Raw genomic sequence first — 18,288 nt, 5'->3', positions numbered from 1 at the left:
GGAAATTGACACAATAAAGAAAACACTAAAAGAGATAACCCTAGAGGTAGAACACCTAAAAAAAATCAGGAGTCACAGAAGCAAGCATTTCAATAAATTACAAGAGATGGAAGAGAGAATCTCGGGGGCAGAAGATAAAATTGTAAACATAAACAAAACAGCCAGAGAAGATGCAAAAACAAAAAGCTCTTAACCCAACATGTCCAGGAAATCCAGGACACAATGAGAAGACTGAACCTAAGGAAATACGAATAGAAAAGGGAGAAGAGTATCAACTAAGAGGCACAGTAAATATCTTCAACAAAATCGTAGAAGAAAACTTCCCTACCCTCAAGAATGAGATGACCACGAGCATAAAAGAAGCCTTCAGAACTCCAAATGGGTTGGACCAGAAAAGAAATACCTCCCAACACATAATAGTCAAAACACCAAGTGCCCAAAGCAAAGAAAGAATACTAAAAGCAGTAAGGGAAAAAGGTCAGGTAACATATAAAGGCAGGCCAATCAGAATAACACTCGATTTCTCAACAGAGACTATGAAAGCTAGAAGAGCCTGGACAGACATCATGCACACCCCAAGAGAGCACAAGTGCCAGCCCAAGCTGCTATACCCAGCAAAACTATCAATCACCATAGATGGAGAGATGAAGATATGTCAAAACAATAGCAGTGTCAAAGAAGAAATAAAGAAAGAAATTATGAATTTTCTAGAATTCAGTGAAAACGAAAACACAACATACCCAAACCTATGGAATGCAATGAAAGCAGTACTGAGAGGATATCTCATAGCCCTGAGCGCTTCCAAAAAGAAACTGGAGAGAGCATACATCAGCAACTTGACAGCACAGCTGAAAGCTCTAAAACAAAAGGAAGAAGATACACCCAAGTGGAGTAGATGGCAAGAAATAATCATAATTAGGGCAGAAATAGACCAAATAGAAACAAAAAGAACCATTGAAAGAATCATCAAAACAAAGACCTGGTTCTTTGAGAAAATCAACAACATTGATAAACCCCTAACCAGACTAACTAGAGGGCAAAGAAAGAGTATACAAATAAACAAAAATCAGAAAGGAACGTGGAGACATAACAACTGAAACTGAGGAACTTCAAGAAATCATCAGATCCTACTGCAAAATCCTGTACTCCACAAAGTTGGAAAATCTGGAGGGAATGTGTGAATTCCTAGATAGATACAAGACACCAAAGATAAACCAGGACCAAGTAAACTATCTAAATAATCCCATGACACATAAAGAAATAGAAGAAGTCATCAAAAACCTACCAACCAAAAAAAGCCCAGATCCACACAGGTTCAGTGCAGAATTTTATCAGACATTTATTGAGAACATAACACCAATACTCACCAAACTATTCCACAAAATAGAATCAGATGGAATACTACCTAACTCATTTTTTGAGGCTACAATAACCCTTGTTCCTAAACCACACAATGACCCTACAAGAAAAGAGAACTTCAGACCAATCTCACTTATGAACATTGATTCAAAAATACTGAACAAAATCCTTGCAAACCGAATCCAAGAACACATCAAAACGATCATTCATCATGACCAAGTAGGCTTCATCAATGGGATGCAGGGATGGTGTGATATAAGGAAATCCATCAATGTAATCCACCATATAAACAAACTCAAAGACAAAATCACATGGTCATCTCACTAGATCCTGAGAAAGCGTTTGACAAGATTCAGCACACCTTCATTTTAAAAGTACTGGAAAGAACAGGAATCCAAGGTCTATACCTAAGCATAATAAAAGCAATATACAGCAAAGCAACAGTCAACATCAAACTTAACAATGGGAAAATTGAAGCAATGATTACTAAAAACAGAGACTCGACAAGGCTGCCCACTCTCCACCTACCTATTCATCATAGTTCTGGAAGTCCTGGCTGGAGCAATTAGACAGCAAAAGGAAATCAAGAGGATACAAATCGGAAAGGAAGAAGTAAAAACATCACTCTTTGCAGATGACATGATAGTGTACTTATGTGTCCCCACAAATTTCACCCGAGAACTCCTACAGCTAATAAAAATGTTCAGCAAAGTGGCTGAGTACAAAATTAACTGAAACAAATCAGTAGCCTTCCTATATTCAAAGGACAAACATGTGGAGAAAGAAATTAGAAAAAAGATACCCTTCACAAGAACTTCAAACCTCTAAAGAAGGAAATCGTGGAAGACCTTAGAAAGTGGAAAGATCTCCCATGCTCATGGATTGGAAGGATCAACAGTTTAAAACTGGCCATCCTACCAAAAGCAATCTACAGATTCAATTCAATCCCCATCAAAACTCCAACCCAGTTCTTCATTGAGTTGGAAAGATCAGTGTGCAATTTCATCTGGAATAACAAAAGACCTAAAATAGCGAAATCCATCCTCAACAACAAGAAAACATCTGCAGGAATCACTATCCCAGCCCTCAAATTATATTGCAAAGCAATTGTGCTGAAAACTGCATTGTACTGGTACAGAAATAGGCATGTGGATCAATGGAATAGAATAGAAGTTCCAGAAATGTGCCCTCACATATATGGTCACATGATTTTTGACAAAGGAGCTATAAACATTCAATGAAAAAAGGATAGCCTATTCAACAAATGATGCTGGTCCAACTGGCATTAGCATGCAAAACAATGAAAATAGACCCTTTCTTATCTCCTTGGAAAAAGCTCAAGTGTAAGTGGATCAAAGATCTCCACATTAAACCAGATACACTGAAACTATTAGATGAGAAATTAGGGAAAACCTTAGAACACATAGGCACAGGAAAAATTTCCTGAACAAAACAACAATGGCTCAAGCTCTAAGGTCAAAGATTAACAAATGGGACTTAATGAGATTGAAAAGGTTCTGTAAGACTAAGGACATCGTCAAGAATACAAAACAGCAGCCAACAGAATGGGAATAGACCTTTACCAACTCCACATCAGATAGAGGCCTAATATCCAAAGTATACAAAGAACTTAAAAACCTGGACACCAGAGAATCAAACAACCCTATTAAAAAATGGGGTACAGAGTTAAACAAAAAGTTCTCAATTGAGGAATATGGAATGGCTGAGAAACATCTAAGGAAGTGCTCAACATCCTTAGCCATCACGGAAATGCAAATCAAAACAACCCTGAGATTCCACCTCACACCAGTCAGATTGGCCAAGATCAAAACTCAGATGACAGCAGATGCTGGCAAGGTTGCGGAGAAAGAGCAACACTTCTCCACTGTTGGCAAGGTTGTAAACTGATACAACCACTCTGGAAATCAGTCTGGTGTTTCCTTAGAAAATTGGACATAGTACTACCTGAAGATCCAGCTATTCCACTTCTGGGTATATACCCCATAGACACTCCCATATTCAACAAGTATACATGCACCACAATGTTTATAGCAGCTCTATTTATAATAGCCAGAAGCTGGAAAGAACCCAGATGTCCTTCAGTAGATGAATGGATACAAAAATTGTGGTACATTTACACAATGGAGTACTACTCAGCTATCAGAAGAAAGAATTAACCACATTCTTAAAAAATGGTTGCATCTAGAAATTATCATCCTGAGTAAGATAAACTTGTCACAAAAGAACAGACATAATATGCAGTCACTGATAGTGGGATGCTAAACCCAGAGGATCGGACTGCCCCCAGAAACAACTCATCGACTGTGTGAAGTTCAAGAAAAAAAACAAAACAACAACAACAAAAAAATACAAAAATATGTCATCCTCAATCCTTACACACCAAAAAAATGTTGACTAATTCCGGGTTACCTCCTGTTTTACGTGTACTTTTTGCTCATTGTAACTAGTAAGACCTTAATGCAGAATCTCAAACCTTAAAAAAAAAGATTAAAAAGCCAAGCACTGACACAATTGTATGTAAACATTTATGCAAAAATGTTTATTTTTTCTTATTTTTTTGTTTTTTAAAATAAAGTTTAAAAAGACAAATATGCACACAAAATATTGGAAAATTAACAATAAATAATTCGTATACTAAAAAAGAAAAAAAAAACTCGCATCTTTCCGGAAATCTGGAAATAAATATGATAGTATAGTACTAATTCTGTAGAAAAACATGAAACTATTAAATTTTATCTACCTAACAAAAATGATCAACAAAATTTTAAAGAAAACATTCTTTCTTCTTTTACATTTTTGAAACTGTTATACAAGCATATTATGTTTCCATCATGTCAACATTTTACTATTCCCCACCCACCTTCTCCTATTACCCTATCACGCCTCTTTTTCATATACATATACATACATATATACTTACACATGCAAAGTCCTATAAGTACTGATGTGTGTATATCAGTTTAGGGATGACCACTAGAAGGTCGTCAACTACAGCCTTCAAACCACCTGAACCCAGAGTTACTCTGAATACAGCCCAACACAAATCATAAACTAATTAAAAATATTTTAAACTCAGTGTTTAATGAGGAGATCCAAATTTCTTGAAACTCAATTTGTTACTTATGGCATAAGTTTTGTAGATGACAATTATTTGTCACATGGTCAAACAGTTGACTCAAATATTTGACATTTTCAATATTAGCACATCCAACTTTTTTTCTGGACCTCTCCCACCACAAAACTATATAAAAATGACACATTATTTCATAACATGATCCTTCCATTTACTTCTTGCTCTTGACACTTCTCTTCCTTTCACAAGCCCCACTTGTGAGTCATGGAGTAATCAGAGGGCAAAGTTTGAAGGTAACAGAGAAAAATAAATATTTGTTTGACATTCCCATTGAACTCAACAGATTTTAAGCATAGCAAGTGAAAGGGTAAGTGAGGGTATGCAAAGGATAATTTGCCAGGGTCAGTTGGGCTCAACAGTTAGAGCTCTAGAAGACTGAGAGAAGGGATTCCTCGATCACAGAACGATTCTACTGCTAAAAGTCAGTAAACATTAATTACTTTTTGTATCATCTTTAAATTAGACTTCTTGTGTACTGGAAGTACATACCACAGTGTAGGTGAGGAGGTCAGAGGAATAATGTTTTTGAGTAAGTTGTTGATTTTTGCTATGTTATTTCCAGAGACACATGTACAGTCCTTAGGTATGGAACAAAATATCTATACCCTCAAAGCCACTACCCTACCATTTCATTTGGCTGATTGGTTGATTGGGTAAAAGTGGGTTTGTGGTTTACTGTTTCTCTTTTCTTAATTTGTCTATTTCAGATATATGAGTACACTCGCACCATCTTCATACACATGAGAAGAGGGCATCAGGTAAAAGTACATATTTTTGAGAGCCACCAGAAGTTGCTGGGAATTGAATTTAGAGTGTCTGGAAGAGTAATTGCTGCTCTGAACCCCTGAGGCATTCATCTAGTCCCTTAGATGGATTTTCCAGACAGGATCTTTTTCTCTGTAACCTCTCTCTGAGGACAAGACTGAACTCAAACTAGGAGAACCTTCTGCCCCTGACTCCAAAAAGCTTGGTTTAAAGGCATGTGCCAGAAACAGGATGTACACAAAACAGTTTGTAAGGTGACAAAATTATACTGGCTGTCCTGATGAGCATTAACTGGCATTTTGGCACAGCCCAAAGGCTCCAGAGTATGGAATATCAGTAAAGGAATTGTCCAATCACACATGTCTTGAATAAATTATCTTGAATACTAATAAATGTTCTGGGGTCTGACCAGTTTGCGGAGCCTCCTCCCCTAAGCAAACAGCAGTGGGCTACATAAGAAAGACAACTTATAGAATAGGTAGCAAGTCATTCCAGGAGTTCTAAGAATATTGTTTTCGTGAATTCTGTGATTCATTACTCATAGTCAAAATGTAAGCTTAAGAAACTCATCATTTCAACACAAAAAAAGAAAGTCAACTAAGCATAAGCCTAAGCATTCCAGGAAGCAACAAGTAGTATATTCTTCTATGGTTTCTGCTTAAAATTCCTGCTTGACTTGCTGTCCTAACTTCCTTCAGTGGTAGAGTGTAACTTATGAATGGAAACAATAGCCATGCGTCCCTTTACATTTGGTCAGACTGTTCTATCACTGTAACAGAAAGGCAACAATAATGAGACTCATTATGTAGACCAGTCTGCTCTGGAACATATGGGTCTGTTGCCTGTGTACCACATGCTGAGATTACCAGCCTATCTCAGTAGCTCACATTCCCTTTTGCATTCAGTAGTAAGATATATCTAAAGAAACAAGTGGCTGTTGTGCCTGCCATCCACTGTAATTTAATAGAGATTTTGCCAGGCTTGATCAGCTCCTGGTACCTAACATTATTTCACACTTCTTTCTAGAATCCTGGGGCTCTTATATTTGCTCAAAATGGGCCTTCACTCACCCTACTCTTAGATGCACCTGTCAGAGACCCTATAGTAACATGTGACCTGAATAAGACAAATGCAGAGATGGTGTCCAGGTGTTGTAGTACAATCCTTTAAGCCTAGCACTAAAAAGGCAGAGGTAAATAGATTTCTCTGAGTTAAAGGTCAGCCTGGACTACATAGTAATTTTTAGGAAACCCAGAGATACATAATAAAGTGACCCTGTCCTAAAGTGTTCCTTGAGGAAAAAGCAATGAGCACCAATGGGTATATAATACAATGAAAGATGGAATCAGTGACTCCAAGACCTTAGGGGTGTTACAGAATATCTGGAGTGGCCTCAGAGTGTAAGGGATTATCAACATGTCTTTCTGTATGCTCTACTATAGAATACTAGGGCAGCACAGGTTGCTAGTTGCTAAGGAGAGCTGCAGGAGGGCAGCTCCTGAACACAGAGGGTAGTCCACTTTCCCTCTGTAAAGTTTACACTGGAAAAGACTGTCCAGGACTCAAACAGTGCAGGTAGCAGTTTGACTGGAAGCATACACACTTTTAGCCCAAGGCCAACCCAGTTGCATATGGACTGAGCAGAATGATCAGGACTCACAGCCTACGCAGAGAGCCACACACCCAGGAACAATCTCTCTCTGGAGTCCAGAGGCCCACAGACCCACAGGAAAGATAAGTTCCAGTAAGAGACAACAAGATCACCTAGCATCACCAATCACAAGATGGAAAGAGACAAGCACAAGAATCAAAGAAACAGAAACTAAGACAAGTTGGAAACATCAGATCCCAGTTCTTCCACTGCAGCAAATAGTGGATATCCTAAATCACCAGAAAAACAAAATTTAGATTTGAAATCCTACTTCATGATGATGATGGAGATCCTCGAGAAGCACGTAATTAACACACTTAAAGAACTACAGGAAAACATGTACAAGCAAAGAGAATGCCTTAGAGAGAAAACAAAAAAAAAAAAAAAAAAAATCCCACAAAAACCACTTAAAGAGCTAAGGGAACCACAAACAAACAGGTGGAGGAATTGAAAACAGAAGTAGAAACAATAAGGAAATCACTAAAGGACACAACTTTGAAGTCAGAAAAACTAGGAAAGACATCAGGAGTCATAGATGCAAGAACAATTAACAGAATTTAGAGATGGAGGAGAGAATCACAAGAACAGAAGATACCGTAGAAATCATTGACACAACAATCAGAGAAAATGCAAAAATCAGAAAGACTCTAACCAAAAACATGAAGGAAATTCAGGACACAATGATTAGACCAAACCTAAGGATAATAGGTGTAGAAGAGAGCAAAGACTCCCAACTAAAAGGCCCGCTAAGTATCTTCAACAAAATTATTTAAAAAAAAAAAAAAATCCTAACCTAAATAAAGAGAAGAACAGGAACGTACAAAAAGCCTACAGAACTCCAAATAGATTGGACCAAAAAAGAAATTCTTCCCGACACAATAATAGTCAAAATAAAGCATGTTCAAAACAAAGAAAGAATGCTAAATCATTAAGGGAAGACAGACAGCTAACATATAAAGGTAGACCAATCTGAACTACACCAGACTTTCTAATAAAGACTATGAAATCTAGAAGATCGTGGACTGATGTCAAACAAACCCTAAGAGAACACAAATGCCAGCCCAGGTTACTATATCTAGAAAAAATATTAATTACCACAGCAGGAGAAAACTGGACAAAAAATACACAATATCTCTCTACAAACACAACCCTACAAAAAATAGTTAAAAAACTTCACCACAAAGAGAAACACTTCACCCTAATTAAATTAAAAAACAAATCATCTTGCAATAAACACCAAATATAAAAAAGCACACAAAATTAATTTTTTCTAACAAAAAATAAAAGGAAACAACAATGACTATTCCTTAAAACTCTTAAGTTCATTGGACTCAATTACGCGCCCCCCCCCCCAAGAAAGGCATAAACTATAAGACTGGATATGGAAGCAGGATCCAGTACTTTACTGCATATAGGAAACTCATTACAGCAACAAAGACAGGCACTACCTCAGAGTAAAAGGTTTGGAAAAAAATTCCAAGCAAATGGTCCCAAGAAGCAAACTGGAATAACCATCCTAAAATAGAATAAAACATATTTTTCACAGAAAATTCATCAAAAAAGACAAGGAAGTACAATTTTTACTCATCAAATGAAAAATCTATAAACATGAACTCTCAATTCTGAACATCTATACTCCAAATACAAGAGCATCACATTCATGAAAAAAAAAAACCACTAAAGCTAAAAGCATATATTGCACCACACAAAATTGTAGTGGAAAACTTCAACACCCCACTCTAATCAATGGATAAATCATGAAAGCAGAAACTGAACAGAGAAACAGAAAAAGTAGCAGAGGTTAGGAACCAGTTGGAATTAACAGCCACCTGCATATATAAAATATATGTTATACCTTCTCAGCACCTCACAATAAATTTTCTAAAACAGAATATATAGTGAGTCACAAAACAGGCCTCAACAAATACGAGATCAATATACTCTCATGGATCTTATCAATCACCATGGACTAATGCTGGTCTTCCATAACTACAAACAGCCCACATACACGTGGAAACTTAAGAATACTTTACTCACTGATAATATGGTCAAGTAAAAAATAAAGAAAGAAATCAAAGACTTTTTGAATTTTATGAAATGAAGACACATCATACCCAAACATATGGGTTACAATAAAAGTAGTGCTAAAAGAAAAATTCCCATGACTGCAGCTGTTTCAAAGAGTTACTTGAATACTCCAAGAAATGTATTTACCAAAAAAGATCTTCTTTAGAATCTCCTGAAAAAATAGTAGGTTTATACACATTAAATTACCTGGAGAGCAAGAGGTGGTAATGTGTTCTGTTGATTCCAGCACTTAAGAGGCAGCAGCAGACAGGTCTCTGTGTTTGAGGCCAGTCTAGACTATAGAGCAAGTTCCAGAAGAGAGAGGGCTACACAGAGAAATATATCTAAAATAAATAAATAAATAAATAAATAAATAAATAAATAAATAGACAAATAAATAGACAAATAAATAAATACAATGACATTATCTGAGAAACTTTAATAAAGAATGCTCACTTATGCTTTGTCAGGAGGCAGAGACAGGAGACCCCCGGAAAAATGAGAAGTTAAATTAGCAAAATCTGTAAAGCCTGGGTTCAACAAAGAACCCTACCTCAGTAAAATAAAAATAAAAATAGAAAGAAACCACGAAAGACACCCTCACTTCAAGCCAACACACATGGTGGTTGGTTGGTTGGTTGGTTGGTTGATTGGTTGGTTAGTTGTTTGGTTGGTTATATGGTTGGATGTTTGTTTTGTTGACTGACTGAGTGACTGGCTGCCTGGTTTGTTGGTTAGTTTTTTAAGACAGAGTTCCTCTGTGTAACAGCCCTAGCTGTCCTGGAATTCACTTTGTAGACCAGGCTGGCATCATTACATCAATTTATTGTTAAATTTAGTGCCTGTGCTATTGGAATTCTGTTCAGGAAGTTGTCTCCTGTGAAAATACATTCAAAGCAGTTCCTTACTTTCACTTCTGTCAGGTTCAGTATATGTGGTTTTATGCTGAGGTCTTTGATTCACTTGAATTTGAGTTTTGTACATGTTGATAATCAATCTATTTGCATTCTTCTACATACATACATCCAGTTAGATCAGAAGCATTTAAGATGCTTTCTCTTTTTTCCATTGTCTATTTTTGGCTTCTTTATTAAAAATCAGGTGTGGACTAAATCTGGGTCTTTGATTGGATTATATCAAGCAACATGTCTGCTTTTAGGATATAGTACAGCTTGAGATCAGGAATGGTAATACATCTGAAAGTTCTCTCATTATATGATACTGTTTTAGCTGTCCTTTTTGTTTTTTCATATGAAGTTGAGTATTGCACTTTCAAGGTCTGTAAAAAAAAGTAGTGTTTAAATTTTGATGGGGATTGTGGTAAATCTGTAGATTGCTTTTGGTAGGGTGGACATTTTTATGGGAATTATACTGATCCATGAGAATGGGTGATCTTTCCATCTCTTGATATCTTCATTTCTTTCTTTAAAGACTTGAAATTTTTATCATATAGATATTTCACTTGCTTGGTTAGTGCTACCCCAAGATATTTTATACTATTTCTGGCTATTATAAAGAGTTCATGTAAATTATTACTATTGCTCATTAATTTTACTATATAAAACCCCTGTCTCTGCCTGGCTTTAGAATACACAGGATATGCAAAGGTCCACTTTGGCCTCTCATCAGAAACCTGCCATTGAGCTTGGGTGTCAGGGAGCTACCAGCATTGTCTGAGATCAGGAACAGAAAGAGCTGACTTTGTACACAGACTTAAGCATAACTTACTGTGGGCATCTCTTCTTAACGTGGACTTCAAGACACAGCTAACAAGATAGGAGAGTTGTTTTCTGAATAAAATTTCAATAATGAGAGCTAAGGAGATTGTTTTGTGGCTACGAGCACTTGGAGTTCTTGTGAAGGACCTGGATTCAATTCTCAGTACCTACATAGTCTGTAACACAGTCCAAGATGATCTGGTATACTTTTCTAGTCTCCATGAGCACTAGACATACATGTGGTATACATGTATACATGAAAAGTACTCATACACATAAAAATAGGAATAATGATGGTGAACTGGAGAGATTGCTCAGTATTTAAAAACACTGTCTGTCCTTCCAGAAGACCCAGGTTTAATTCCAAACATCTACACATGCCTTTTATCCAGGCAGCTTCCAGAAAAACATGTGTCTCTTCTCAGTAACGCATCCTCTCATGTGTCTGCTTCAATATAACATCTCCTTACAAGACTGTTCTCAGAAAAACATCATACATCAAACTGAGTATCTAAGTAAACCAGAAACTTACACTTCAGGCCTGTAAACCCCCGATTCTCCATATTAAAAGTAACCCCAATAAACTTATTTGTTTGCTAGGTTAGACCTCCATGGTATTGGTACTTTGGTATGTTGATGCTTCCATATCAGGAGTGAGGAAACATTTGTTCACATCTTCGCAAGTATACACACACAAGCACACACACCACCACCACTACCTCAAATAATCTCATGAATAAATTAAAAAAAACTGAATTACTGAATATCCAGCTGGGTACTATTGTTGCACAACTTTAATCTCAGCACTTGGGAGACAGAGGCAGAGCCTGTTCTACAGAGTGAGTTCCAGAAGAGCCAGAGCTACACAGAGGAAACCTTATCTCAAAAAATATAAATAAACAAATAAACAAATGCTGTGGCTGTCTGCCAAAATTTTAAAAAGTGGAGAATAAAGCCACATTTCAAATTAAGCCAAGTAATACAACTGTTAGTCATTAGCACATTTCTTTGTTGTGTGTAAATACACACACATTCATGTGTACAGAAATACATGTGTATATATATGGGGGTCAGAGGTTAGCATCATTCCTTATGGAATTTTAAGACAGGGGATATCATCAGCATTGAATTCACCATACTGAGATTTACATGGATTCTAAGGATTAAATTCATGTCTTCATACTTGCACACCAAATACGTTAAAGACTAAACCATCTTCCTAGACATTGCTTACCTTATTTACAAAGCAGATTGAAAAAACGAGTCTTAGAAAAAGATATCAGGAGGCACTGTGAGAAAGAACCCAGCTTGCAATTGTAACAGCACACTAATGACACTAATGACAAGACACTTCCCCAGCAGCCCACATTCAGAGACATGGTACACGGGATATCCATGCTATTTATAGCCCTGGGAGCTAGAGATGGCTGATCCATTAAGAGCACTCACTGCTCTTCTAGAGGTTCCATGTTCAGTTCCCAGCATACACACACACATACACAAGGCAACTAATAACTGCCTATAGCTGCCCTCTTCTAGACACTGAGTGCACAAGGAAAATGAACACATACATGCATTCAGGCAATATATTCATACACATAAAAATAAAAACAAACTAAAAGAAAAAAAACATAAGATTTCTAGGGTTGGTGAAATGATCAGTGGGTTAGGGTAATAAACTACTTGCTGCTAAGCCAGATGACCTCAGTTCAATCTCTAGAAATGAAATGGTGTAAGGAGAAAATAAACTCCAGAAAGCTGTCCTCAGACCTCCACAAGAGCACTGTGGTATATCCCTTGCCACATATACAATTAATTAAATGTACATTACATAGATGTAATTTGTATTTATATGCTAAGTTATGTGAAGTCCATTTATTTATTCAGCTTCTGTATACATCACCTTATGGATGACCACTTGCAGGTGTGTCAACTTATAACCCACAGCCACATGCACCCAGAGTAACTGGGAATGTAGCCCAACACAAAATCATAAACTAATTTAAAAAAATAGCGTAGGTTTGTGAGGAGATCCAATTTTCATAACTCAATTCCTGGTCTCTGGCTTAAATTTTGTAGATGAAAAAAGTGTGCCACAATGTCAAACAGTCAACTCAACTGCACTGTTTGACAATTTTCTCATTAGTACATCTAGTTTTGTTCTCTGAACCTCTCCCACTCCACTAACACATTATTTTACAACAGAGTCCATCAGTTGACTTTCACTGTTGACATTTGCCTTCCTTTCACAAGACCCACTTATACATTCTGGAGTAATCAGGAGGCAAAATTTGAAGATAACTGAAAGAAATGTATACATGTCAGACCTCCCCACTGAACTCAACGAATTTCAAGAGTAGCAAAGGGAAGGGGAAATGAGTGTATGCAAAGGTTCATTTTCCAGAACTTTGTGAGTTCACAAGTTAGAGCTCTAGAACACTTACTAAGACAAGGACTCCCACTATCATAGAATGAACCTGATGCTAAAAGTCAGTAAACATCAATCTCCCTGTGTATTTTCTTTAAATAAATTTCTTATGCATTAGAAGGGCATGCCACAGTGTGGGTGAGGAAGTCAAAGGATAATGTTGAGGATCTAGATCTTGGTTTTCACTATGTGATCTCCAGGAGCACAATTAAAGACATTATGTATGACAGCAAGTATATTTACCCACAGAGTTAATACCCATCCATTTGTTTACTTGCTTGCTTGCTTGCTTAGTTGTATGTGAATGTGTGTGTGTGTGTGTGTGTGTGTGTGTGTGTGTGTGTGTGTGTGTTTAAATAAGTTTTTTCTGAGTAGCACTGGCTGTCCTAGGACTTCTCCATTGAACAGACTGGCCTTGAACTCAGAGACCAGTCTGCAAGTTGTCTTATGATTTCCAAAGAGGCAGTGTGATGCATATGAATGAGCATGTGTTAAACACATATACACACCCACATCAAAATGGAAATTTTAAATGCTAATAATAAAGTGGAAAACTATTGAAGAAGACACTCTAATGTTAATCTCTAGCCTCCATATGTACTCACACACATATCAAACTTTCAATACTTACACAGTCATACAGGACACACACACACACACACACACAAACACAAACACACACAAACACACACACACACATACATTATGGCAAAATGAATGGATATATTTCCAAGTAATTGGAAAAGTCAAGAAAGGTTAATTCTTTTTTTATATATAATTGGATATTCACTGTATTTGCATTTCTGATGTTATTCTCTTCCCCTAACTCTTACCTTAATTATCAAGAGAAAATCTAAACCATAGCCAGTGACTATGAAGGCCAGAAATATTTAGTTTATGGTGTCTTAAGTACATGACACCATTATGCCCATGAAATAAATTAAGCCTTAGTTACCTGTAATAAGACACACTCAAGAGCAACTCAGCAGCACACCAGCAGGGAGTGCTGGAGCACATAATTCCTCCCAGCATATCTGAGGAGCTTGTTTTAGTTGATTGCTGCTACAGTGTTCTAGCTTGTGTTCTCATGCTAATTATTCTACCCAAAACCTGTTTGCAGTGTCCTGCACAAAGACTAAAGGAAGCCTGTCCCCATTTGACTCTGAATAGAAAATAAAGGTGCAGAGAGGAGACTTTTAAGATTCTGGCACAGAAACAAAGGAGAAAAGAAAGAGCAGTCTGCCATGACAGGAGTATATGACAGATCATACCAGGATGGTATAGGAGGGAGAGAGAGCTGAAATGAGGTGCAAAGGGAAAAATGGCCCCAGAAGGAGCCCCTCTGCAAATGGGTCTGGAGTATCAATGATAAAATATAGATATAGGAAGTAATAACTCAGAAATATTAGAGTGGAGTTTGTTGGCCATGTGGAGGTTCAGAAGTGACCCAACAATTGAGCTACTTTAGTCATATTTTTAAAAAATAATAATAATGTTGAGCATTTCTGTCTTTCATTCAAGGGCTCCAGAGCATTGAGGAAATTGAAATCACAATATCTCAGCCAAGAAGTAAAGAGCAGATTAACAGTGCTTGACATCCCTTGTCATTAGGGAAATGCAAATCAAAACAACCCTGAGATTCTACCTCAGACCAATCAGAATGCCTATGATCAAACACTCAGATGACAGAGGATGCTGGCAAAGATTCAGAGAAAGAGGAACACTCCACCAGTGTGGTGGGGGTATAAACTAGTACAACCACTCTGGAAATCAGTCTGGCAGTTCCTTCAAAAATTGGACATAGTCCTACCTGAAGACCCAGTTATTCCACTTTTGGGCATATACCCCAGAGATGCTCCAACATAAAATAAGGGCATATGTGGTACAATGTTCATAGCAGCCCTATTTATAATAGCCACAAGCTGGAAAGAACCTAGATGTTCTTCAGTAGATGAATGGATACAAAAATTGTGCTATATTTACACAATGGAGTACTACTCAGCTATTAGAAACAATGACTTCATAAAATTCCTAATAAAATAGATGTATCTACAGAATATCATCCTGAGTGAGGTAACCCAGTCACAAAAGAACAGACATAATATGCAGTCAATGATAATTGGGTACTAACTCTAGAAAACTCAACACCCCAGAAACAACTCACAGGTCATATGAAGTTAAAGAAATCAAGACCAAAAAAATGAAAGCTTCAGTTCTTCTTAGAAAAAAATAATGTATAGCACCCTCTCGGAGTGTGTCACACCTGGATCTTAAATCATTAATAATACACGAGCTAAGAATATAGCCTTGTGGCATTTTGTTATTCTAATATAATTATGCTTAATCTATACTCGCCAAGAAAACTGTTTCCATGTTACATTCTGTCCTACATGTACTTTATGCTTATGGTAACTAGTGGGATTTCAATGCAGAATATCGATCCTCTAAAAGAATTAAGTACTTACAAAAATATTCATATGGTGTTATGCCAAAATATCTTTAAAGGTCTGTATATGTAACCCTCTTTTTAAATAAATTTGTATGAGAGAACAAAAACAATGCAAGGATTTGACCCAGTCTTCTAGGTACTATTATAAATGTTCAAGATGAATATGTAATGCAAGTTAAGGGCCAAATAGTAAACTCATAGTTATATTAGAGCCTTATTTAATAATAATAAAGTGATTTCAATATTATTAAAATAGAAACACCTAAAATTAGTCAAGGGTTAACAGTTCAGATACAATTAATAGAGATAGTCTTTAAGAAACATAAGAAATCCAAAATTATGGCATTTAATATTAATTCATTATTAAAACTCATTTGACTACAAGACATGTCTGCTCCTGACATTAAATCCTTCATGGTTCAATGAAGATATTGGGAATCATTATTTCCAGACAGATTTGCTATCATAGTGAGTTAACTACTGGACAAATGTTTCCCTAATTCATCTGCAGACAATGACTGTCTATGAAAGGACACAAGTGTGAAACAGTTGGACAAATGAATCTGTCAAGACAGATTAAACTACTTTTTCACAATCCCTCTTTCCTTTAAGGTCTGAAAGATGATCCTGGGCCAGAAGGCTATAGACAGGTGATCCAACATGTTGAGTAATGGGGGACTGTTCAGGTAGTCGACTGTCTCTAGAATTTGGTAAAGTTATGAGAACTATTTTTTCTGCTTCCTATTTCTTCAGATGATATATAATTTATTCTCAGATTTATGACTGTTTTGAAGACTACTTATAGTCTCATATTCAAACTTAACTTGTTTAACCTTACAGTAGATTATATAGATTTGAAATTATGGTTTTTAAATAGTTATGCATGTTAAAATCAGAACATTATTCAAATATAGAATTGTAAACTCTTAATGTTAAGATAGTTTTTAGAATAATGTACTTATATTGACAGGACTGATGGGCTGGACATTATTAGTATATATCATATCTAATAATTTACATAACTTTTATAACTGTGTTCTGTATATATCTGAAAGAAAAGCCTATTTAGCAGACAAAAAGGGGGAGAATGTAAAAGATTGTGTTCTCAGGCTGATTATGTCAGTGTCCCGCTCATAGGCTAAAGGAAGCCTTCCCCCAGATGGTTCTGATTGGGAAATAAAATTGCAAGCACCCAATAGCTGGAGAGAGATTGAGTCAGGACTTGTAGTCTTCTGGGAAAAAAATCACAGGAGAAAGACAAGAGGACCCCACCATGAGGGGAGCATAGGGCTAACCTCACTGGAAAGGTACAAGAGGGATACATAGCCAAAATGTAGGCACAAAGGGAAAATCAACACCAGTAGGGGCCCCTTCTAGTTTGCATAAGGAAAAGTAGCAAGGATAAAATATAGACTCAGTAAGTATTAACTCAGAAATATTGGAAAGAAAGGTGTTAGCCAGTTGTAGGTAAAGGAGTGGCCAAACATTGTGATAGTTAAGTCATACTAAAATTAATACTGAGCTTTGTGTCCAGCTTTGTGTCTTTCATTCAGGGACTCTAGAGCTTTGCATGGGTGCAATCAGGCTACTCCACTTGAGGAATAAAAAGAGAATTAACAGGTCACTGCTATACTAGAGGAGACAGAGCCAGTTTTTTTTAAATAGTACAGCACCACAAAGTTATGTCTGCTCCAGTGGATGGTGCAAAATTATGCACATAAGGGCAGCACTAAATAGACTTAATGGGTTATAAACAGAAAAGAAGGCATGAAGTTAAGGGGGTAGATTTGTCAAGGTATTGAAAGGAATTTGAGGGGAATACATGAGTATGTATGGAAAAAATATATTGTGTCTACATATAAAATTCTCAGACTAAAATTTTTACTAAATTTTTCAAACTATTTTTTTCTGATTCTCGTTTATTCAAATTTCTGTCTTCCCTCATAATATATATGAAACCCTCAGATCATGGGGTTCTGTTCACAGGACTAAAATGTCCTGTATACAGTACTTGATGACCTAAGTAATCATCACTGTCACGCAACTGTGAGCCATGTAAGCTATGATAATTGCCTACCTAAAAGACATGTCCATTTCAGCAAAATATTATGCCACTATGGCAGAGATGTTATGGGTGTAAGCACTCAGTTTTTACATTGGATTTCAGGTCCACTCCAGAAGATGGAATCAATAACAAACTCTGTCTATGAAGCCACAAACCTGAGACTTGATATGTCATGAGATCTAGGTTAAATCTATTATTATTAAGATACTAAATGAATGTAGCAATAAAAGAGAATCCAGAAAATATACTTCTCTAGTCATAGAACAGTGCATTGCTCAAGCTGCATTAGAGAAATTTTTTATGCCACAGTCAATAATTAATAAGAAAACCTAAAACTTGCAAAGATAAAATGACTTTAATATGCTCAACTCTAAGCAGGTAGGTTGTGTATAGCATAAGTCTCCGCTCAATGCTCAAGGATCTATGTAGAATAAAAAGAAAATAATTGTAAGAACCAGATGTAGTATATGAATTTAAGGAAACAGCATTTCCATCACAACATGCAGGTGTGCATATAAACTCACAGAGACTGAGACAAAATTCACACAATCTTCAGAAGCTAAAAATAAGTCAAAATTTTAGTAGTGAGAATTTCAAGTATGTCAAAGGACACATTGTATGCTGAGAGCTTC

The sequence above is a fragment of the Micromys minutus genome (assembly GCF_963924665.1).
Source record: "Micromys minutus genome assembly, chromosome: 29".
Classification (NCBI taxonomy): Eukaryota; Metazoa; Chordata; class Mammalia; order Rodentia; family Muridae; genus Micromys; species Micromys minutus.
This window is presented reverse-complemented; position numbering follows the sequence as displayed.